The 25158-nt window shown below is 50.2% G+C and overlaps 1 long non-coding RNA gene across 1 annotated transcript; it reads left to right on the top strand.

The window, feature by feature from the left end:
- The first annotated feature begins 1875 nt into the window (after positions 1-1875).
- On the top strand, positions 1876-22206 carry LOC129623428 (uncharacterized). The gene is made up of 2 exons (XR_008700542.1): positions 1876-2183; positions 21857-22206. It is a non-coding gene; the product is annotated as an uncharacterized LOC129623428 (long non-coding RNA).
- Positions 22207-25158: the final 2952 nt, after the last annotated feature.

Genomic DNA, 25158 nt, shown 5'->3' on the forward strand with positions numbered 1-25158 from the left:
ACCCACCTGGCTTCAGCACAGCTATGCTCTTTTTCCAGTAGTCATGTATGGATGTGAAGAGTTGGACTATAAAGAAAGCTGAGTGCCAAAGAATTGATGCTTTTGAACTGTGGTGTTGAGAAGACTCTTGAGAGTCCCTTGAACTGCAAACATATCCAACCAGTCCATCCTAAAGGAAATCAGTCCTGAATACTCATTGGAAGGACTGATGCTGAAGCTGAAACTCCAATACTTTGGCCACCTCATGCAAAGAGTTGACTCATTGGAAAAGACCCTGATGCTGGGCAAGATTGAGGGCAGGAGGAGAAGGGGACGATAGAGGATGAGATGGTTGGATGGCATCACCAACTCAATGGACATGAGTTGGGTAAACTCTGGGAGTTGGTGATGGACAGAGAGGCCTGGTGTGCTGCAGTCCATGGGGTTGCAAAGAGTCGACCATGACTGAGCAACTGAACTGATGCTGAATACTTCCTGGCATGTTACTCATGTTCCTTCTATTCTGCCACAGCTGGTCTCTGCTTTTTTGCTCCAAGATTTTCTCGGAAGTGACAGAGAACTCAGTGTCAGCCCGAAGTGGAGGGTGGTTAATGGTCTCAGGCACCACTGTCAACGCTGGGGGTCAGCGTGTTCATGGAGAGATGCCTGACTCTCATCCTCCACTGGGACAATCCTAAGACAGGCTCCACACATTTTCTGGTGGATCCCCAGGCCAGTAATCGGTCCTTTCCCGAATGATGGTCCAAATAAATTAGTTGAACCCAAGTCCTTGTCTTAGGCTTTGGGTTTTCCCAACCTAGACACCTGGCCTGGAGATGTAGTGGGTAGCCTTTTCTATTAGTGTTCTCACAAGGACCCTTTCCCTACCTCCCAAACCCATATTGGGAGTCACAGACATCCACTCTGTGTCATCTTCACCTTCATCCCATATTCATCCCATAGTCCTCCTGTCCCCAAGTTCCATCAATTCCCTTTCCACTAGCCTCACCTCCTTGTTTGAGGGCTCCTTGTCTCTCTTGTGAGTGGCAGCCCCAGCCCCCTATCTGGTCTCCTGGCTCTGACTGGCAGTCCCCTGCAGTTTTTCCCTCCCCAAGTTGGATCAAGAGACTGCATGAAGCTCTCCAGACTTGGGGATGTTTACGACAGTAGAAAACAATCCTGGGTTTTTATAAAGCAAAGGACTTCCTTCTCTGAACACTTTCTGCTTTCCCAACCTCTGGTCACAGGTCCTCAGCCTGCTTACTGTCTGCTCTGGGGTTCCCCAGGGCTAGGAACCCTTCTCAGGTGAGGACTATCTCTGCTTCCTTCCTGCCTCCTCACAGGGCCTACCTGAGGCTGCACGCAGAGAAGGGCAAAGAAAGAAGGAGCTGGAAGAACCCAGAGAGGCTTCTGCCCTGGAATAGAGATGGCCGGGCCTGGGGAGGAGGATGGCTCTGGCCCTGGCTCAGATTTCACGCAGGCGGACTCACAGACAGACAGACGCTCCCAGTGTCCCGAGGTTGGTGCTGGGAGGTGGAAAGCACAGGATCAATTGGGAACCCAGAGAGGGTGTGGCTAACTTAGCTGGGAGTGTGGGTGGAGAACAGGGGAGAGTCAGGGAAATATCCCAACTGAGCTGAGTCCTCAGGCCCAAGTAGCTTGTGGCCACACGGAGGGATGGGTGGCAGGGGCGGGTGTTGGAGGCAGGGTCTTTGCTGGCCCACATGGTACCTTTGTGAGAATTAAACCAAGGTTGCTCTCTAGGAATATGCAAACCCCGGCCCATGCACACAGCTTGATGAGCAGAGCCTGGCCTGGATCAGAGCCTTAGCCTGGTCTCTCCATCAGCCATTATCCTGCCTATCCCAGTGCGGAGGCACCGGCACATGCCTAAGCTCAGAATCATGGTATCCAAGATGTCCATGTTCTAATTCCCCGAACATGTGACTGAGCTACTTGACATGGTAAATAAAAGAGGCTTTGCAGATGTAATTAAATTAAGACTCTTGAGATGGGAGATTATCCTGGATTATCTGGGGTTGGCCCTAATGCAATCACCAGGGCCTTTATAAGACAGAAGCAGGAGTGTCGGAGAGGTCCAACAGAGAAATAGACCAGAGTTGAAGGTGCTACCTTGCTGGTGTTGAAGATGGAGGAAGGAGCCACATATCAAGGAATCAGGTGGCATTTTGAAGCCAGAAAAGGTAAGGAAATGGGTTCCTTCCTAGAGCCTCTGGAGGGACATCGGTCTGCTGGCACCTCGATTTCAGCCCCTTAAGACCCATCTTTGGATTTCGGACTTCCAGAGCCGGAAGATGATCAACCTGAGTTGTTGGGAGCCACTAGTCTGTGGTCGTTGGTTACAGCAGCCACAGGGACTAAGGCACGAGCCTCCGTGCTTTCAGGGAATGGCTGTGGGACACGGTGCCTGGAGCCCAGAGGGTGGTGGGAAGGGGGACAGATGAGGGCAGACAGGTAGGCTGTGATGATGAAGGGCCTTTTCAGTCATTGAAAAGAATGTGCCTTTGTGTGAAAGTGGCCCAGCAGAGTGACACAGAAGGGAGCCACATTTCAGTTGTGGATGTGATCAGAGGCAGTGACCAGGAGGCCAGCTGTGGGTACCAGGATGATGACGGGGTCTGGGCCCAGCTGGTGGCAATTCAGGGAGGCAGAGCCTCTCCCCTGGAGGCCTGGAGGCTCAAGACACAGTGGAGGGCAAATTCCTCTTCCCCAGCCCCTGTCCTTTCTGTTCCTACCTCACCCAGCTATAGGGTCAAAGGCACCGAAAGGCCACCTGAGATAAGGAGGAATGGTAAATCCCGGAGAAAGTTTCTGAGGGCTCAGTGGAGAAAGGGTAAGTCACACCCACACACCCACACACGGTGGGGCGGGGTCTGGCACACCCAGAGCTTTTCTGCTGGTCAGCCTTCTCCCTCAAGGGCGACTCGGCACGGATGCTGCTGCAAGGCCCCGTGGGGACTGTCTGATGCCAAGTCTCCAAGGGTGACTGCCCTTTGGGGTCACCAGGCTGAGGAGTGAGGGGCTGGGTCTCGGACGTCTGAACCCTGGGTGGGGCTGCAAGGAGAGTGCAGGAAACCGATTTTTCAGTCTCACCTGTGATTGCCTGGTCACAGGTGAAACTCTGGTTACTTTGTGCGAAAGATGAATGAAATGTATCAGAAAGGGCCGCGCCTCGGGTGCCCTCCCTTCACCCCCATCCACCCATTCTCACAAGCTGCAGCCGCTCTGAACCTTACCAGTTCTCAGAATGCCTCCCGATTCCCACCTCTGCCTGACCCTTCCTCTGGGCACCTCCTCACTCCTGGTCTGCCTGGTTAGCCCCTCCTAACCCTTCAGGGGTCACAGTCCCCTGGGAAGCCCCTCCCCCAAGGGCTGAATCCGGTCTCCCATCCATCAGGCCCTTCTGGAGGCGGTGACAAAAATGCCACTGATTGGCTTATGAAGCTGAACTTGCAGCAGGTGAGGCACCACCTGGTACTCTGACTGGGGAACCTGGCCAGGTTTCCTGCCCTCCCTTCTGGGGCAGACTCTGCCCTGCAGTCCCAAGGAGGCTGCATGTGGTTCTTGGACCATGTGTTCTCCTGTAGAATTTTATATTTAATTTTGTTATATATTTATATCTTTAAATTTCCTATTTGTATTACTAAATGCTATTGTATTATTGTTTTACTTATACTTTATATATAGTATGCATTTGTACATGAAATTTATGTTTAAAAGATAAAGGAAAAGAGGAGCATTTTAAAAGGAAGGGCTGTCTTTTTACTCCTCTCCTCTGCCCACCTGGCTCTTTTGGTTGTGGCAGAAGGGAGTTCTATTAGGAGATGAGAAGAAAAGCTTTATAGAGCTTAGTGACGTGTTTTTAAGGACTAAATGTTAGATGGAGAGCATTAACATTTTAAATGTAGCTAGCCTTGTCCCAGCAGTTGCACTTCTATGAATTTATGTAAATATGCGACACTTATTCAAAATAATACGTGCACAAGGTTATTCATTGTAGCATTATTTGTAATTGTGAACAATTAGAATAAGCATGAATAGCCATTAATAGGTATTGGATAAATTATAGTAAAGCTGAAACTCCAATACTTTGGCCACTTGATGCAAAGAACTGACTCATTTGAAAAGACCCTGATGCTAGGAAAGATTGAAGGTGGGAGGAGAAGGGAACAACAGAGGATGAGATGGTTGGATGGCATCAATGACTCGATGGATGCAAGTTTGAGTAAGCTCCGGGAGTTGGTGATGGACAGGGAAGCCTGGCGTGCAGCAGTCTGTGGGGTTGCAAAGAGACGGACATGACAGAGCGACTGAACTGACCTGAAATTCTAGTATCTTCAGATAATGGAATACTGACACTGTGCAGTTATTAGCCAAGAATGAGGTATATCTACAGTGATATGAAATGAGTTTCAAGATTTTCACTTGGAAAAAAAGCAGAGATGGCGAATATTGTGTGATCATTTATGTAAAAACTGTGTGTGTGCTCATGGGAGTGTGCACATGGACTTGTGTGTAAAATGTAGTATATCTGGAAGGCACAAAATCTGGACAAAGGTGTGCTCTCTGGAAAGGCTCAAAGGGGCATTAACACCTTTTGAATTCTGTATTTGTCTATATTTACCTATTCTAGAGTAATAATAATTCACACTTTTAGCACTTCAAAATAATGAAAAAGGAAACAAAAATAAATGAAGAGCTTAGAACAGAGCCTGGCATACAACAGTCACTGGTGAACTCATCTCTTGCAAGGCTGCCCTGGGGACTTGCCTGTGTTCCTGCTGCATGGTGTACACACCTCCATTCCATCATCGTATTAATATGATGTGAAAAGTGTTAGTTGCTCAATCGTGTCTGACTCTTTGTGACCCTTTGGATTGCCGCCTGCCAGCTCCTCTGTCCGTGATTCTTTACCATCTGAGCCACTAGGGAAGCCTCTATATATAATATACATTATGGCAATAATTGTCTCTTTCCACATCTGACTGTCTAACTGGACAATGTACCAAGTACGACTCCAAGGCAGGGAAAAATACATCTTCACATTATGTCCTGGCACCAAACAGAGATTCTGGCACATGGTGGATTGCTGAGTGAATGTATGATCGAATGAATTCACTAATGAATGTTTTAGAAGGAAAGTGAAGCCATAGTCCCTGCTGTCTATCATAGAAGCTCATGCTCTGATAGTGAGGCAAGAGTCACACACGACACATGTCCGTGAATACCGGCTGCTTATGACAATGACCCATGATCCTGGAGATCTGGGGGAAAGAGAATGAAAGATTCCTCAGAACTGAGAAGTGCTTACAGTTGCAGGGTGATGTTTGGGCCTGTAAAAGACGGGAGTCAGGAAGGAGACAGTCCAGGATGAAGCACAGCGGCTGCAGGAGAGGAATCAGGTCTGGTGTGATGGGGAATATAGTGTGGATCCAGGTGGGACCAAGATGGCAGAGCTACAATCAGATGGCCTGCTTCCCTGTGAGCCAGGGTGGGAAGTGGCTCCCCCATCCTATCCCACTATACCGTAGCCTTCAATCTCAGAGCTGTGCAAGGGCATCTGAATGGCACCTGAACTCGCCATCTGCTTCTCTGGGCCAGCACATGGAGGTAGAGCTGAGGAGCCAGCCAGTCCCCCTGCTTTGGTCTCCAACCCTGTGGGAACTGGGTTTTGTGATTCGTTTGGAAGCTCGGTGCTGGAATCTGACAGCATGTGCAACCCCTTCCTGTACTTGTTCCAAAAACTAGCCAGCCTGCTCAGAATGGTCAGTAACATGATGATTCACGTGGTCCTGACTTAACCATGTTAGGTCTCGGGGGCTGGGAAGAAGGCAGCACAAGACAGGAATACCAGCCAATTTCTCCAGCAGGGAGATTATTTTTCATTGTCTATCACTGCATAACAAACCGCCCCCAAAATCAGGGGCTTGAAAACAACCACTGCTTTATTATTTCTTCTGGTTCTGTAGTTGACTGGGTTCAGCTGCTGGTCTTGTTTGGTGATCTCTCATGCAGGGCATTTAGGTAGAGGTAGGGGCTGGAGGCGTCTAGAGGCTGACGAAGAGGCTGGGTCAGCCAGTCCTCTCTTCTTCTCCATGTGGTCTCTCCACATGGGCCCTTTGGCAGGGTAGCCAGACATCTTACACAGTGACTCAAGGATCTCAAAAGCTAAACTTCCAAGAAAGAGGAAGTAGAACCTACCGTTCCTTGTAGAACCTGCCGTTCCTCGTAAAGGCTAAAGCTGAAATTTGCATGGAATCGCTTCTGCCACATTCTGTTGAGTAGTGTATGTCACTGAAACCATTTATTTCATAATGGGACTTGAACCCATGTGGCTGGGACTCGAACCCAGCCAAAACCCTGCCTGGGACTTGAACCCATGTGGCTAGGACTCGAATCCAGCCAAAACCCATGGTACCTGGTTTCAGAGCTTAATAAAGTTCAGGTTCTTAACATCTCATCACAGAAAGAATTCAGTGAGAGACAAAGTGATAGGTAAGAAGTGGATTTTTTACCTATTCAGATTCAGAGAGAAGCACACTCCACAGACAGAGTGTGGGCCATCGCAGAGGGCAAGTGCGGCCGTGAAATGTGGCGTGGTTAGTTTTTATAGGCTGGGTAATTTCATAAGCTAATGAGTGGGAGGATTATTTCAACTATTTTGGGGAAGGGGCAGCGATTTCCAGGATTTGGGCCACCACCCACTCCTTGGTCTTTTAACAGTGCCTTGGAACTGTTGTGGCACCTCTGGGTGTATCATTTCACTTGCTGATTGAGGATCAAGGTCAAGTCTTGTCTGCCATCTTGGTCCCATTTGGTTCTAGTCGATTTATGTTGTGTCCTTGGGCAACGTCATTCTTTCAAAAGTTGTGCCCTGCTCCTTTTCCTCCTGTTACATCACCAGCCTGCCTACAGTCAGTGGGGAGGGCACTACATCAGGGCACGAACGCTGGGAAGTGTGCATCACTGGGGACCGTCTTTGGAGACCAGCTTATGTATGCCTGCAGTGTTAGCAGTGACAGCTGAGGCACCAAGGAGAGAAGTGGGCAGTGATTGGGGATGGATTCAGGTCTAGAGGCCCTCTTGGCTGGACTCTCCCTGGCACAGAGGGGACAAACCCAGGTGGATCTCTTTACAGCACTTTCCCCCACCCCATCCTCATGTCTTACCTGTGTTCAGGGCCTCAGCCCCACTATGAATGGAATGGGTTCCCCTGGACTGATCACTTTAACATGCGGGGAAAGAAGCTCAGACCCAGGCAGTGGGTGTCTGGCCAGGGTAAGGGGAGGCTCCACTTTCATATGCCCAACTGGATCTTGGGCTGTTCCACTTGGGTGTCCCAAAGACACCTCAACCTTAGTATGTCAAGAACTGATCTCTCACGTCCACTCCTACTCCCTTCTTCTGAGAAAGGTTTACCCCAGAGCTCCAAGGTCATTTGTCCTTCTAGATAAGATGGCTCAAAGGACTACAAGGTGATTCTCTAGCCTCTATGATAGTAGAACAAAAAAATCAACTTCAATATCTGAAAGTGCTCTTGGTCTATAGTAAAACAAGGCTGATAACCATACCTGGCTCAAGATTATCTCCTGATAAGCAAACTGGATAAATCATGTGGAAATGGTTAAAAATATGGAGTGCTATAGCCAAGGGAGGGGCTGGTATTTAAGGAAGGGGTATTTGACCTCTGCTAATTAACCTGTTTAGTAACCACCCTCCACTTCTGATTACAGAACCCTTTTTTACCTTGGGAAACTCATTCCATGTGGTCTGGGTGGGATTTGGCCTGCTAGAGAAGTAGGAACATGCCTCAGGCTTAGCCAATCAGAGAACTCCATATCTTGACTACAAGGGTTGGTTCAGAAATGGCCCTGTGACCTTGGAAGATGTCAGCTAAATTCCTCCAAGTCTTTTTCGTCTGGAGCTCTTGGGAGAGACAATTTTTATCCACTTGAATTGCTAAAGTCAGTACAGTCTCTCATGCGGTGAGAGCCCAGTTAGGAACTACAGAGACAGAGGGAATACCCTGGAGGTTCAATAGTTAGGACTCTGCACTCTCACTGCCTAGAGCCCAGGTTTAGTCCCTGGTTGGGGAACCAAGATCCCCCAAGCCACGTGGCTTGGCCAAAAAGAGAGAAAACAATAGAGAGACAGAGTTCTGTTAGAATCATTCTAGACTCTGGATCCAAGACTGTATGAAGTCACACCCACCCTGATGTATCAGTTCCATAGGTCAATACATCATCTTTTTTTGTAGCTTAAAGAGCCTGATTGTGTCTTTAAAACAACAAACCCTTACTCACAGACTTAGAGAATGAACTTAACAGTTGCTGAGGGAAGGATGAGGGGAAAGGAAAGTTAGAGAATTTGGAATGGACAGGTACTCAGTGCTATATTTATAATGGATAACCAACAAGGTTCTATGGGATAGCACAGGGAATTCTGCTCAAAGTTAGGGTTAGCCTGAATGGGAGGGGAGTTTGGAGGAGAATGGATACATGTATATATATATATGGCTGAGTTCCTTAGTATTCACCTGAAACTTTCAGAACATTGTTAATAGGCTATACCCCAATACAAAATAAAAAATTTAAATCAGGAAACAAACTCCTTTCCTCATTTTTACCAGTGCATGACCTTGTTCAAGACTTGGCTCAAATTCTCCTCTTCCAAGAAACCTGTCTGAATCCTCCCATTATGTGATATGTTATCATTCAGATTATATTACCTCGTGCTGGTTTGTCTGTATTAAAAATGTGTTGAGTCCTCCCAAGCAAGGGAGCTTCCTCCCTCTGTAGGGCAGGAGTGTGATGTGTGAGCTGTGTGCACACTGGGATGGACTGGGTGAGTGAGGACGCAGGGGCACATTGGACTCCATCTCTCAAGACTAGAAGGCATCCTGGATTCCCGCTTTCTCTTCCTCACCATGTGAGAGTCATCACAAGTCCTGTGAACTCCATTCAGTATATCCTGATCCTCTTCTTCTCCACCCCTGTCACAGTCCCACCCACAGGGCTGTTAGAGCCTCTCAATCCTCTTGTCCCCTACAATTCAGATTACCATCACACCCACAGTCATCTTCAGATCGTGTCACTTCCCTCTTGTTATTGTAATAAAATCTGGATTCTTCACCTGCAGTTCTGTACACAACAGGGCCCCTACCTGCGTCTCCCACCACCCCCTCTACATCAGCTTTCATCCTACCGTTTAAACTTGGGGAGCAGCACAGAGGGCCACCTTAGGGGGAGCTCCTTAACTCTTTCCCTGCTTGGAATGTTCTCCCGGAGATCATTGCCTGCCTCAGCACAAGCATCACCTCCTTAAGGCAGCATTCTCTGACCCCTCCAGGCTCTCTCACTGCATCACTCTATGTTCTATTTACAGCATTTATCATCACTGAAATGATCTGTTTTGAGTATCTGTTTACTTGTTTTGTTGTCTCTCCCCCGACTAAGATGGAAGCTCCAGGAGGGCAAGGAACTTCTCTCTCACATTTACTGCCATAGCTCCTGCATCTGAAACAGTGCTTGACACACTAGAGGATGCTCAATACATCACTGATGAATAAATGAACAAACAGAGACCAGGCAGTGGTGATAAAACCAAAACCGAATCTGATATGGTCCCAACCCTGGAGGCCCAAACATGGTGGCATGATGGAGAGAAATAGGCATTTAAATTGCAATGTGATAAGCACGTCCATAAATGCCAAGACTGCTCCTTGGGCTCACCTTGAAGACGTGCCCACCCAGAGTGTGTGTGAGAATGTGCTGAACAGGCTTCCTAGGGAAGCCAGGTCTAAGCTGAGACCTAACAGATTGTGAGCAGGTTCAGGGGAGGTAGAAAGCTTGTCTCAGGTAGGGACACCTGAACCTACAAAGAGCCAGAGGGCGTGAGAGCACAATGAAGGCTGGTTCTGAAAACAGCACCTGCAGAGCCTCTGACCTGCCCACCTGGAGAAGGGCTGTCTTCACCAAGTCCCTGGGTGACTTGGAGGCCATCGCCTGGATCCAGATCATTCATTTCTTCATTTATTCTTTTAATGACCGCTGGGTTCTGACAATGTGCCAGGGCCTGGACTAGGCATTGGGGAGGCAAAAATCAAGGGGCTTAGACCTCTGTGGCTGAAGAAATAACACTGAGCCACGTAGATGAAAGAAGTCCTGCCCAAGACAACACCATGAGACCTCAGCCACCACATGCAGAGGGTACAGCTGGGTCCTCCTTCCACCCACGTGCCTGGGTGTCGAGGCGAAATCAGGGACACTCCTGCCAGCCTTGCAGGGACTTGCCCTTGAACTGGTCCTTCTGCCTGGAGAGCCTGCCTTTCTGCTCCCCTGTGCACACACTTGCTCAGCACACACACAGGCACACATATCACCTCCATTCTGGTCACAGGCACACACCCACGCCTACCCCATGTCCTCACACACACGAGTCACACACTGGTGCCAGTTACCAAGATGGGGAAAACCAGATTGGGGTGGGGACAGAAAGCAGAAGTTTTGGCTTGCCTATGTTAATTTTGAAATGCCTGGTAGATATCCAAACGGAGATGACAAGCAGATGTGAGCCTATAGTGCAGTGGAAAGGTCGGAGTAGGTGATGCAGGTGTAGGAGGCATCAGCATATGAATGGTTTTAAAGCCTCGAGGAGATCATCTAGGTAGTGTCCGGAGGAGAGGAGAAAGTCTAGAACCAGCCCTGACACACAACAACATGTAGAGGTTGATTAAAACCAACAGAGGAGCCTGTGATGGGCAGAGAGAGAGAGAAAGGAGAAAAGCAGGGAGCTGATTTTCGCTGAAGCCAAGAGAAGAGAACATTTCAACGAAGAGATGCAGCCAGTCATCCCACTGCTACTGGTAGATCCAGCAACCGGGCAGAGAGTGACCACTGGCTTCAACAACATGGAGGTCGCTAGAGGGACCTTGACAGACAAGAGTGGTTTTAATGGAGCAGTAGTAATGGGACGCCAATGGGGCTGGGTGTGGAGAAAATGGGAGTGAAGAGGTGAGAGCATCAGATAGAGAGAGCTTCTTAAGGAAATTCTGCCATGAAGGCCTGTGGGAGCAATAGCTGCTGGAGGGAGAGGGGCATCAAGGCAGAAATTTTTTGTCTGATTTGCTTTTCTTTTATTTTTATTATATTTTTTTATGGGAGCATAGTTGATTTACAATGTTGCATTAGTTTCAGGTGTACAGCAAATGATTCAGTTATATCAGGAGTACAGTGTGTACAGCAAATGATTCAGTTATATCAGGAGTACAGTATGTACAGCAAATGATTCAGTTATACATATATGTATTATTTTTCAGATTCTTTTCCCTTATAGGTAGTTACAGAATATTGAGTATGATACTCTGTGCTATACATTAGGTCCTTGTTCTTTATCTATTTTATATGTGTGTGTGCTCAGTCACTCAGTTGTGTCTGATTCCTTGCGACCCTATAGACTGTACCCTGCCTGGCTTCTCTGTCCATGGGCTTTTTTTCAGGCGAGAACACTGGAGTGGGTTGCCATTTCCTCCTTCAGGGGATCTTCCTGACACAGGGATTGAATCCATGTCCAGGTGGATTCTTTATCCAGTGAGCCATGGGAGAAGCCTTCTATTTTGTAGTAGTGTGTATACGTTAATCCCCAACCCCTTATTTATCCCTCCCTGCCTGCCCCACTTTCTCCTTTGACAAAAATACATTTGCTTTCTGTGGGTCTATTTCTGTTTTGTATGTAAGTTCATTTTTATCATTTTTTTTTAAGAGATGAGATCTCCTAGAGAATTTATGTATGCTATGGGAAAGATCCCATGGAGAGGGGGGAAATTATAATAAAGAAGGGAAGATAATAAGACATTTCATGGGCAGAGACCCTGAGAAGGCAAGAGGAATGGGATCTAGAGCTCAAGACAGAGTTGGGTTTAGATAGACGTTGGGATGGTGGGCCAGTCCATGGGTACAGATGCCAGGGGCCTAAAAGTTTTGGTGGAGGGAAAATGGGTTCCTTCCAATATTTTCTATTTTCTCTGTGTAATAGGAAACTACATGATGAGGTGAAGAACACGTGGCCTTAGAAGACAGAGAAGAAGGTGGAATGGAAAGGCCAGGGCTAGAGAGAGAACTCTTGTTGGGAGCCCACTGGAGAATTCTATCGTTGAATGAGATCAGTCAGGCACAGAGGCTGAGAATTAGGATACATGGCTCTTGGGCACCAGGGCTTGGGTCAGAGCAAGAGCATGAGATGGCCCGAGGCCCCTGATGATCTTGGCCTCACCCGCAGAGAGGTCTGTCCCGCCACCGCCAGCCCTTGGCGTGTTCCGCACTCAAGAGACACCAGCAATTTCGATGGCGAGGGGGGCCACCTGGGGGTGGGCAAGAGGCGTGAGGTCATTGTGTTGAATGCTCACCCCTCTTCACACCCCACTCCAGCACAGCCTAGAACAACCACTCCCACGTGGTGGACCTGGGAACACAAAGATAACAAGGTATGCGGCTGGGTCCTGGCCCCAGACCTGCTCTGAAGACAAACAGCCCAGTCACAAAGAGCTTCTCAGAAGAGTTTTATTGGGGTGCATGTGTGTCTCCTTCACTGTCAGGCACCCACTTGCCTCCAGAGAAAGGGCTCCTTCATCCCTCACGTTAGTCATGAGTCCCTGCACAAACAAGGGGCCCTTCCACGGTTTTCCCACCCATCCTGGGCCAGAGCCTAGCACAGAGGCTGGCTCAGACAGAGATGCTCTGTAGTTTCTTATGAATAAATGAAGTGAAGTGAAGTCGTTCAGTTGTGTCCGACTCTTTGCGACCCCATGGACAGTAGCCTACCAGGTTCTGCCATCCATGGAATTTTCCAGGCAAGAATATTGGAGTGGGCTGCCATTTCCTTCTCCAGATGAATAAACAAATGGACATACAAACAAGTGGACATATAAACAATGAACGAGTGGACATATCAGGGCAAGTGTCCGTCCAAGGAATGAAAGCCTTCACTCAAACCTGGCCAGAATGACCAGCCCCTCGCCCATTGCTTCCCTGAGGACAGCCGGCATGACCAAGACCAGCTCAGGCAGAGTCAGAAGGTCTCCGGGTTCAAAGGAAGTTCCTTCTGAGATGGGAGGGCCGACAGCGTCCTCTGGAGCTGAGGAGAGAAAGCAGACCCTTTCTATCCTAGAGGTGGCTATAAAAGGGCCCGATGTTAATTTAGTTCTGGACACCGTGGCTCTGGACAAGAGAAGCTTGTCCGCCTTCTCTCATGACCTCTGGTCGTGACCCTTGATGGCCAGAGTAGCCCCCGGAGCTCTGACCTCTGCTCCTCACCAGCGGTGGTGAGCCGCTTGACCTCAGGCTAGGGCTCTCCGAGCAGAGTGGCCACCTCAGTGGCTGCAGAATCAGAGGTCAGCGAGTCAGGGGTCATGTTGAGAAGGCACTGTTATTTCCCGCCTGTTGGGGCTGAAGGGCTAGCTGACGGAGACCTGACCCAGGGCCCAGGCCGGCGGGCAGATGGGCTCGCCCACCTGTACTCTTGAGACGCTATTGTTCCCAACTCTCCTTTGTTGGGTCCTCCTGAATGTCCAGGTCAGCTAGACAAGGGATGGAAATGCTAGCTGGAAGAATGGAAGAATGGAAGAATGGAAGAATGTTGAGAGGCCAACCTCCAGGAACACCCGCTGATCCTTTCTGAAGGGGTTCTCAGTCTGGCCGGGAACCAGGAGAAAGAAGAGGACTAGGTGGGCTGAGGACCAGAAGTGGTACAGATGAGGGGTGCCCACACTTGGCTCCAGGTCCCTGCTGAGGGGCTAACCAAGCCCTTCTGGGCAGGAGCAGGCCCAGCTGTCAGCCTGCTGCCCAGAGAGAAGCTCGAGTCCCAGGGATGCTTGAGAGGGCTGTTGGTCTGGCCGGGAATGAGCCGCCCTACAGGAGACAATGAGGGCGACCCTCCCCACCGCCCCCACCCCCAGATGTGAGGGCGGGCAGGGCAAGTCCAGGGAAATACCACCTGAGAGGAGGCCTTGAGAGGAGCTATCCAGGACTTGCCATGACTGCCTGTGGGTGAGCCTGGTGAGTAAGAGTATCAGTGTCCTGGGGCCAATGTAACAAAGCATCACAGACTGGGAACTGAGATAACAAAAATGTAACGGACTTCCCTGGTGGTCCACTTAAGAATCCGCCTGCCAAAGCAGAAGACATGGGTTGGATCCCTGGTCTGGGAACTAAGATTCCACCTGCCTCAGGGCAACCAAACCCATGCACCACAACTACTGAGCCCACACACCACAACTCCTGAAGCCTGCACCCTGGCGTCCACGCTCTGCAGCAAGAGAAGCCACTGCAGTGAGAAGCCCAGGCACCGCAATGAAGAGCAGTCCCTGCTCACTACAACTAGAGAGAGCTGGCGCACAGCAATGAAGACCCAGTGTAGCCAAAAATAAATTAAAAAAATTATCTTCTCACAGTTCTGGAGGCTGTAAGTTCAAGATCAAGGTGTCGGGAGGGTTGGTTGCTCCTTGGCCTACAGATGGCCACCTTCTCACTGCATCCTTGCATGGCCTTTCCTGGTGTCTCTCCCTCTTCTTACAAGGGCACCAGTCAGATTGTACTAGGGCTTACATGACCTCATGTCACCGTAACAACCTCTTTATTTTTCTTTCTTGATTTTGTTTTTTGTTGGTTTGTTTTTTCATTTTGGCCGTGTGGCCCAGCATGCAGGACCCTAGTTCCTTGACCAGGGATTGAACCCTCATCCCCTGCCCTGAAAGTGCAGAGTCTTAACCACTGGACCACCAGGGAAGTCCCCTTAATCACTTCTTTAAAGACTCTATCTCCCAAAACAGTCACACCTGGAGGAGCTGGGGGTTAGGCCTTCAACACACCAATTTTAGGAGACACAGTTTAGTGCCTAACAGTGACTACGGCCCTGAGTGACTATGCCTGTTATAGAGAAATGGACTGCTGGGCCAGGTAATAAAACACCAACCACAGGAGGGGCAGTTCCTCCTGTGTGTGTGTGTGTGTGTGTGTGTGTGTGTGTGCACGCATGCTCACATGTGTACATGTACACAGCAGCCTGCTAGTCACTCAACAGATGTGCTTCCCTTGGTTTACCTGATATTTGCTCAGAGAAGGACAGGCACTACAGGCCCATTTCCTGGATGAGCTGAAGTTGTCCAGGTCACAGGGCAGGCACAGGACAGCACTGGAACCTCTACCCAGGCTGCCTCGGTGTCCTGGGTGCTCCTTGCTCCCTGCCCCATCCTTGCCAGTAAGGTCATATCCCCAGATCTCACACCACACCTCTGGAAGAGTCCTAGCAGTCTGTAGCGGGGCCTCTACCTGTGTGTCATGTAGGCGGAAACGGAGGTGGCAGTCTACTGCCTGGAAGTGGAGTGATTCACGAGGCCGTGCGTTTACTGGCCAGTGCATGTCTTATCTCCCTGACTCACTTGATTTTTAGGCTCTGACAAGCTCAGCTGTTTGCCAGGGTCTGACAGGTGCTTGTACCTAGAGGGCAGGGCTCGGTCCCTGCTGGGCCCAGCTCCCCCAGAGACCCTATACAGATTTTTGGAGACCTCCTGAGCTGGCCCACAGCGGGTCCCTCTGGGAAGGGCACATCCAGTCTTGGCTACACCCTGACAGCCTCTGGCTCTGCTCTCTCGTTCTTTTTTTTTTTTTTTAAAGGACGGGCGGGAGAGTAGTCTGAATTGGGTTATGAGGCCCCCACACGGGGTACCTCACCTCAGCCATTGAACTCACTTCGCTGGCCGTGAGTCTGTTCCAAGCTCCGGCTAAGGAGGCATCTGCCAGGCCCCTCCACGAGGGCGGGGTCCATAGCATCTCCTGCCCAGTCTGCCCTTGCGCGGAGCCCCGTTCTCTGGGAACTCACCTCCCCGAAGCTCAGGGAGGGCCCTGTTAGGGCCGCCCTATGGCCCTAGTCTCAGACCTTCCCAAGGGACATTGGATAGAGTGACTAGGCGCACTCAGCTCGTAGCCCCACTGATGAGCTTCCCTCCGCCCTATTGCTCTCTCATTCTTGAGGGGCCTTTGCCCCTCCTGTGCCAGAGGACCTGGTGCCCCTTGGACCCCACCCTGTTTCCCCCACTTGGCTATGGAGGAGCTTGGCTTCCCAGGAGCCACCTGTGGAGGGCTGGGGGCTGTGGCAGGTGAGGGGTCACATGTACAACTGCCAGGAGACCAGAGTGCCCAATCTCTAGGACGCCGGCCAGTTTCTCATGGAGGCTCTTCTTTGAATTGGCTCTGATCAGAGAGCCTTGACCAGCTGCTCTTAGCCCCACTGGCTGAGGCCTTGCTGGTTTTTCTGTTGGAAAATTTCATCCAGACACTTCCAAAGAGCTCCAGCGCTCCTGTGTCTGCCTCCAGGGACATGGCTGATGGGAGGCCAGAGAACAAGTCCTTCCTTGACCTGGTCATGGTAGGTAAGGGGTCCCTGGGGGAAGGGCTGGGGCCTGGAGAGCTACTCATCTTTGACTGTCAGGTTCTTCCAGCCAAACGACCACATGAGGGCCTGGATCAGTGGCCCTAGAGCATGTCCTCAGGGGCAACTTTGGGTTTAATCTTGTCAGTCATGACCTCTCCTGCCTGTGAATGGACCAATGGCATATGGGCACTACCCCCGTGACAGCCAGAATGGCCAAGGCTACCTAAAATCTCTCTTCCTAATCAGCCCGGGTGTTGAGGCTCTTCCTAGCAGAGACATATGGGTAATCTCAGATATGCGTATAACACCACCCTTATGGCAGAAAGCAAAGAGGGACTAAAGAGCCTCTAGATGAAGGTGAAACAGGAGAGTGAAAAAGCTGGCTTAGAACTCAACATGCAAAAAACTAAGATCATGGCATCCGGTCCCATCACTTCATGGCAAATAGATGGGGAAACAATGAACAGATTTTATTTTCTTGGACTCCACAATCACTGCAGATGGTGACTATAACCATGAAATTAAAAGATGCTTGCTCCTTGGAAGAAAAACTATGATTAAACCTAGACAGCATAGTAAAAAGCAGAGACATTACTTTGCCGACAAATTCCATCTAGTCAAACTATGGTTTTTCCAGTAATCATGTATGGATGTGAGAGTTGGACCATAAAGAAAGCTGAGCCCAAAAGAACTGATGTTTTCAAACTGTGGTGTTGGAGAAGACTTTTGAGAGTCCTGGGACTGCAAGGAGATCAAACCAGTCAATCATAAAGGGAGTTATTACTGAATATTCATTGGAAGGACTGATGCTGAAGCTGAAGCTCCAATATTTTAGCACCTGATGAGAAGAACTGACTCGTTAGGAAAGACCCTGATGCTGGGAAAGATTGAAGGCAGAAGGAGAAGGGGGTGACAGAGGACTAGATGGTTGGATGGCATCACCGACTCAATGGACATGAATTTGAGCAAGCTCCAGGAAATGGTGGAGGGCAAGCAAGCCTGGTGTGCTGCAGTCCATGGGGTCTCCAAGAGTTGGGCATGACAGTGACTGAACAGCAAGCAGAGACCAGGACGTAGTGACCAAGGACTACACACGGCTAGCCTGGAGGGTCCCTCAGGACCACTTCATCTAGTCCTCTTGTTGCAGAGACCTCACCTCACTGTCAGCTCCCAGGGCTCTCAGGGTTTGTGTGGATGGTTGCCATGCCCTAAGGCAACCACAGCGCCCTGATATTCAGGCACACTTGTAACTGTTGAATGAATAAACGAATTCAGGTCCTCAGGTCATTCCAGCGCCCATCCCCGCCTCCCCCTACACCCCCACCCCCCCTCAGCAACCGTGGTCAAGGGCCTGAGATTCAGTTCATTGCTGCCGGAGGTGTGTGTGCGTATGTGTGTGGGAACCACTCTCCATTTCTATCAGGAGCCCAGGGGTTTACCTGGATGGGAAGAGACTGCAAGTCTATCCTGGGCCTGTGGCTGTGAGCGTGGAACTTTTCAGGAAATAAAGAGGCATTGATTGTGGGTTCTGCCAGCAGGTAACTGAAGCTGACTGATTCCCTTCAGACCAAACCCTGAGGTGCTTGGGGCTCTGAGCTGGCGCGGCTCTGAAAGGCACTGACTGGGCCCTGGCCCGGCTCCAGGAGGAGTGGCGTGGGAACGTGGCCTTTACCCTCTGCTGGGCCTCAAGGGTGGGGAGGTGGGTCTGGGGACGGGATCTGGGACCGAACCCTAGGGTGGCCTCTGAGGGACACTTCTGGGCAAGGCAGGCCTCAAAGGGCCCAGAGCAGCCATTTCTGTCACCTATCCCTCCCTAGTGGGTCTTCCAAGACTGTATTTGTTGGTGGAGAAGGCTCACGGGAATCCCCTTGTTCCCGTGAGTGGACATGGACTGTTCCATTGCCCCTCCCAGGGACCACTCTTGGGTCCACTTGGAGAAGCACCGGGCATCAGAGAGGAGTAAGACCTGCAAAGGCTGTGTGCTTAGAGAACCCTGGATCCAGCAGGCCCTGTCCTCTCCTCCTTCCAGATTTTGGGAAGAAGGCTGTTTCCCACATTTTGATGCATCAGGGACTATGACTGTGGGGCCGGGGTCCTGGGTGCTCATGTCTAAGGGTGGCAGCCCTGGCAGCAGCAGCAACAAGTGGGTCTGTTCTGCCGGAAATTCTTGGTCTGGCCTGGCCTCTCTAGAGCCTGAGGCCAGCAGGAAACCTGCCTTTCCTGTCCGGGGCTCCCAGCCCCTGTCAGGCTCCCTGGGTGAGGGCAGGGCGCTCTCTTCAGTTCTCACACAGAACTCTGTTGGGTTGGGTTCCCAACAAAAAGAGGTCCGGCTCCATTGGACCCGCTTACTTTTTCCTTCTTCTCTGGCTGGGGCATGGGAAAGGGGTAAAGAGTTTGGGGTTCAAATTTCTGTTCTGGCCCGTTCTGACGGAGGCCCAGGACAAAGCCATTTCTTATTTCCTCTATGCTGAACCAAACCTCCTTGGGGATCTCCTCTCATCCCCTGGTGGCTTTTCCCTGCTGTCTGGGGAAGGCCGTCCTGTGCACCAGCCAGCCTGGGGGCCTTATCACTGTGTGTGTGTATCTGCGTGTCTGTGTTAATCATTCAATCCTGTCCAAATCTTTGCGGCCCCATGGACTGTAGTTCACCAGGCTCCTCTGTCCATGGAATTCTCCAGGCAAAAATAATGGAGTGGGTAGCCATTCCTTTCTCTAGAGGAGCTTCCCAACGCAGAGATTGAACTCAGGTCTCCTGCATTGGCAGGTGGATTCTCTACCGTCTGAGCCACCAGCCCCATCCAAGGTCCCATTGGAAATTTTGATGATTGTACAGGATTGTCTACACTCTGACTTGGACTTGACCAACCTGTCCAGTGTCCTGCCCTCTGAGGAATCCAGGACCATAATGCCAGCATCATCATGCCTCCCACGTGCCGGGTACTGAGCGCTTCACAACTGAGACCTCAAATATTCCCAACAACAGACAGATGAGGTGTGATTATCCACAGTCACAGAGGAAGAAGCCAAGGCTCAGAGATGCTGAGTGACTTTCCTGAAGTCACACAGCTCATAAGTGGGCTGATCAGATACTGGAAACTAAAGTCCATGCACCTTCCTTTGAAAGTATTTTATGGGGGAAGGGGAGGGTAAGGAGCTACATCGGGAGCAGTTACGAGGAGGGACCTTCTTCTGGGTAATGGTTAAGATGCAAAATAGCCAGCAGCACTCCAAGCCTGTGGAATCATCTTCAGGAATCCCCTCTATCTTTGGACCTTTAGCATCTAAGATCTGCTTCCCTCCATAACAGCCTCAGCTGGGCCCCATGATGGGGCAGCCGATCCCCAGACCAGCCCCAGCCTGCCTACCACTCTTACTGTCCTCCTCGTGTCCAGACTCATTGGTTCTGGTTCTGTCGTGAACAAAGCAGACCAAGGATGAAATGGGAGGCTCCTGATTAGGTTATTCCATGGACTCAGGGGCCGCTTGCCAAGGCCTACGAAATGTCAGAACCACTTCACAACTTCTCCTGAAGAGTGTGCAAACGCACAGCTCTGGATTCATGCAGTGGGGTCCAACATTTGCTGGCATGACACAATGGGAAATCTGTTTAACTTGCTGAGTCTCAGTTGTCTCATCTGTAAAGTGGGTCATTATAAGGATACATTCTGAGAATAGGGCATTGGTGTTGTGCTTGGAACATAGTAGAGGCTCAGGAAATGGTGATTGTTATTAACCTTTCTCTAGATCTCTATAATCTAGGTGGTGTCGTTTACCAGGATTTTAGGAAACTTATGGATTTTATTGCCGCTCTGTACTGAGCATTCCCAGGTGAGGAGCTGAGATCAAGGGCAATTCATTCAATAAGGGAACTCCCCTGTGGGGTCAGGCTTCCCTGGTGGCTCAGTGGTAAAGAACACGCCTGCCAATGCAGGAGATGTGGGTTTGATCCCTGGGTCGGGAAGATCCCCTGGAGGAGGGCATGGCAACCCACTCCAATATTCTTCCTGGGAAATTCCATGGACAGAGGAGCCTGGTGGGCTACAGTCACAAAGAGTTGGACACGACTTAGCTACTGAGCACACACAGGCACCCAAGCTGTGGGATCATGAGGGCCCACAGCGGTATGAACTTCTGCAAGGGGCCAGAGAGGCAACCCAGGGGCAGTGACGTCACATCCCAGGCTGGCAGCAACAGCCCACCTGCCCCCTCACTGGAGACCAGAGCCCTGCCCCCTTCCTTGGCCCCTCTGTTCACTTGCAGCATCATTCACAGCCCCTGTGAACAGAAAGGACTAACAAGAAAAGAGTGTGAGCCTCAAGGATGTGATGAAGGCACGTGTTGCTCTGCTACCCTTTGAGAAGGCCAGCCCTGCGACTCACTGTTCAGGGCCTAGACCAATATCAGGTTGGTTTGCCCAAGGCCTTGGATGCTGGGTGAAGAGGAGGCTGTGCTTCCTGCAGCAGGACCAGGGAGCTGGAGGGGAGAGACCAGAAGGAAGCCAGCTGCCAGCTGGGTCAGGGAGGCTGGGGAATGGATGGGACTGGTGTGGGTAGTGGTCTTTCCATCTTGTGCTCCACATCTCAGGAGCCACCCCTTGGCAGGGCCAACAGACTGGATGGAGGATGGATGCTGATGTTGCTTGGAGGCTGGACATATATCCCCTGGGAGCCAAACCCCAGAACATGTGCTCTCTGATGGGAAAACTCTCAGCTGGTTTGACTGGATTTCCAAAGCTCCCAGTCTTGGGACTGAGACCTCAGAAAGAGCAGCTGGGGGAAGATAGAGGACATCTCCTGGGGCTCTGGGTGACTCAGGAACTTCAAAGGCTAAATCACCTCCAGCATTTGTGCGCACAAGAAAAGCTAGTCAGGGGAGGGTTGAAGATCTGTCTCCTGGGACAGGGTCAAGGATTTGACCCTGCCAGATTTCCAGCAAATGGACTCATCCCAGGGGGTGACCAGGCATCCCCACTCACATGCCCCAGCAGCTTTGCTGCTCACAGAATGGCTGCAAATTACATGTTATTAGAACAGTCTGGCTGATGAAGTCACTGCAGCCCTAATCCTATTTATTTCAATGACAGCCTTGGCAGAGCCGTAAATCTTGCTGCCAACCATGTCTCTGGTGGCCGGTTCCCTGGAGGCGCTATCGTCAGACGTGACTACAGGGAGAAGTCCTTGTTAGAGCTTCAATTTGCCATTCGTCACCTTTTTCCTTCAAATGGAAAGTTCTTCCAGGAAACCCTGCCATACGGCAGACTATAATTTTCAAAGATGGCATCCATGTTATATCCTATTGGGACATACTTCTCTTGACACTCTGGGACTCACTCTGTGACTACCTTAATGTGGAAGTCACTGCAGAAGTAACATTGAGATGATTTCCACAGTTAGGTTGCAAAGATGCCATGTGCTTCCTTTTTATCTTCCAGGGACTCTTGCTATTGGAATCCAGGCACCATGCTGTGAGAAAGTCCAGGCCGCACGGAGAAGCCACATATAAGGTGTTCTGGTCCATAGCTCCTACTAAGTGCTAGCTGGCCCCCAGCACCAGCCACCAACCATGTGAGTGAGGAGACATGCCAGATGACTCTAGACCATCTGACTGCACCTTCATGAAGGACCCTGAATGAGAAACACCCAGCTGAGCCTGGCTGACCCTGAGAACTGTGAGAGATAATAATAAAATGATCATCATTGTTTAAAGCCACTAAGATTTGAGGGGATGGTTACATAGTGATGGATCACCAGAACATCCACAAACAATGATGATGGATAACCTCTGCCTCTTGAGCTTCTCTGTTGTTGAAAACTGGAAGTACTCCATCCTCCCAAACATGCCTTCTCAGGTTCTAAAAATGTAATATCTGGGTGATTTGGTCTCGAAGTAGGATTTGAAAGCAGAAACTCCAGTTTTCAGCAGTGCGAAGACAGGACTTCCCTGGTGGTCCAGGGGTTAAGAAACTGCCTGCCAATGCAGGGGACACGGGTTTGATCCCCGGCTGGGGAAGTTTCCACAAGCTGCAGGGCAACTGAGCCCATGCACCACAATAACTAAGCCTGTGCTCTAGAGTGCATGGTCACTCTTGTTGCTGCAAGAGAAGCCATGGCAATGAGAAGCCTGGACACTGCAGCTAGAGAGTAGCCCCTGCTCGCTGCAACCAGAGAAAGCCCACGTGTAGCAATGAAGACTCAGGGCAGCCACAAAACAAACAACAGAAGTGGGAAGACTGCTCCCTCACATTCCGCAGGGAGTTCTTCTCGCCAACATTTCTACTGAGAGGCAGTTACGAGGTCATGGAAAGATCACGACCCAGACGTCAGGTAGACCCAGTGTGTTGGTCTGTTCAGGAGAACATAGCAAAATACCAGAGTCTGAGAGGCTTATAACAACAAACATTTATTTCTCACAGTTCAGGAGGCTGGGAAGTCCAAGATCAAGGCACAGACCTGCCTCTGGTTCAGAGCAGTGCCTGGAAGTTGTAATCTCACATGGCAGAAAGACACGTTTCATAAGGCCCCTGTCTCCTTCTCGAGGCTCTGCCCTCATGACTTTTAATAACATCCCTGAGACTCCGTTTCCTAATACCCTACCTTGGGGGGACATAAACCATCAGAGCATCCAGGTACAAATCTCGATTCTGCCACCTCCTAGCGTCAATCACTTTACTTCTTTGTGTTTGGAGAGTCACAGCGACAAAATGGGAACGCTTACACCTACCTTAATGGATTGGCATGGCAATTCCAGTCTTATAACCAGTCTTGGCTCAGACAGTAAAGCGTCTGCCTACAATGCGGGAGACCTGGGATCAATCCCTGGGTTGGGAAGATCTGGAGAAGGAAATGGCAACTCACCCCAATATTCTTGCCTAGAAAATCGCATGGACAGAGGAGCCTGGTAGCTATAGCCCATGGGGTCACAAAGAGTCAGACACAACTGAGTGACTTCACTTTCACTTTTTTCACTTTTCATCCTAAAAAAGAATTTGAGGCAGACTATGGGGATGATCTACGCAAAGTGCCTTGTGATAGCTATTAAAAGTACTTGTCAAATGCTTACTAAGTGCCAGGCACAATTTTAAGTACTTTGCATGTGCTAACTCCCAGGTGGTGCTAGTGGTAAAGAACCGCCCACCCCTGCCAATGCAGGAGGTGTAAGAGACACAGGTTCGATTCCTGGGTCAGGAAGATCCCTTGGAGGAGGGCATGGCAACCCACTCCAGTATTCTTGCCTGGAGAATCCCATGGACAGAAAAGCCTGGCCTGCTACGGTCCATAGGGTCGCAAAGAATCAGACATGACTGAAGCGACTTAGCATATAGCACAACTTGATAGTCACAATAGTCCTGTGAGTTAAGTGCATTTTAAAGATGGGGGAAACCAAGACACAGAGAGATTAAGTAATTTCCCCAAGGCCACATAGTCAGTAGGTAGCAGAGCTGGAATTTGAACCCAGGAAATTTGACCCTGGACTAGAATGGACAGAATGGACTAGACCATACTGTCTCTCAGAATGGACTAGACCATATTGTCTCTCTGGATTAGAGGTGCTGGTGGCATAAGTGTCCAGCCCATCCTCTTCATGAAGAACCAACATGAAGAGATCCAGGGCTTGACCCAAAGTCAAAGCAATGGTGAGATGTCCAGCACTGAGGTTGCTAATAGGAGAGACACAGTATGGATGAAGGTCAAACCCAGTGGCCTTGGTGGAGGCAGGGGGAGGTGGGGTGTGGTAAGGGGGTGACAGACCAGGAGGGAAGGGAACACCTGAGGAAGAGGACATTTTCAATATCAGGACAAGGACACCCATCTGGAGCCCTCGGGGGTGGGGGTTAAATCATCCTGGAGAGACGTGCCAAGGACACTTGACACTGAGACTGGCCCCTTTCCTTAGGCCATGGGACCCTCAGTGAGTCACCTGCCCTTGGATTTGAAGTGCTACTAAACATCGCAGCCCCCAAATGAGAGCATGTGTACAAAATGCTCAGGAAAAGAAGCTACCACTCCATTTTCTAGTTAGCAAACGATATCTTTTCTCTAGCTTCCTATAGTAAGGTTTCAGAGAAGGCAATGGCACCCCACTCCAGTACTCTTGCCTGGAAAATCCCATGGATGGAGGAGCCTGGTAGGCTGCAGTCCATGGGGTCACTAGGAGTCGGACACAACTGAGCGACTTCCCTTTCACTTTTCACTTTCATGCATTGGAGAAGGAAATGGCAACCCACTCCAGTGTTCTTGCCTAGAGAATCCCAGGGATGGGGGAGCCTGGTGGGCTGCTGTCTATGGGGTCTCACAGAGCGACTTAGCAGCAGCAGCAGCAGCATAGTAAGTTTTAACTGTTTTGGAGGGCCACTAACTTAAAATGAATCAGGTGCTTCCTTTGCTTCTTGAACAGAGTCACTGGAATATCATTTAGCCTGTCTTCATGACTCAAGGTTAATCATTATGAACACCTGTTTCCACACTGAGCTGCACAGTGACGCTGGGCTGAGCGGGCGAGTCTTGTCTGGGTGCGACTCTGGGCCCCTGCGGGATGGCCCCAGGCTGCTGGGCTTTTGGAGCCCTCTCATAGCCCTGGATAGGTCATCAGTTTCATCTCTTACTAAGCCTGTCAGCTGTCCCTTCTCTGTGCTGTCAGAAGGTCAGCCCAAAGCCGGTTGATGACACTTAGATTTGTACTCCTCATCTGATGTGACTTACAAGCCAGAGGCTCACGTTGGTTACAAATGTTCGT

This window comes from Bubalus kerabau, chromosome 11 (assembly GCF_029407905.1).
Source record: "Bubalus kerabau isolate K-KA32 ecotype Philippines breed swamp buffalo chromosome 11, PCC_UOA_SB_1v2, whole genome shotgun sequence".
Taxonomy (NCBI): Eukaryota; Metazoa; Chordata; class Mammalia; order Artiodactyla; family Bovidae; genus Bubalus; species Bubalus kerabau.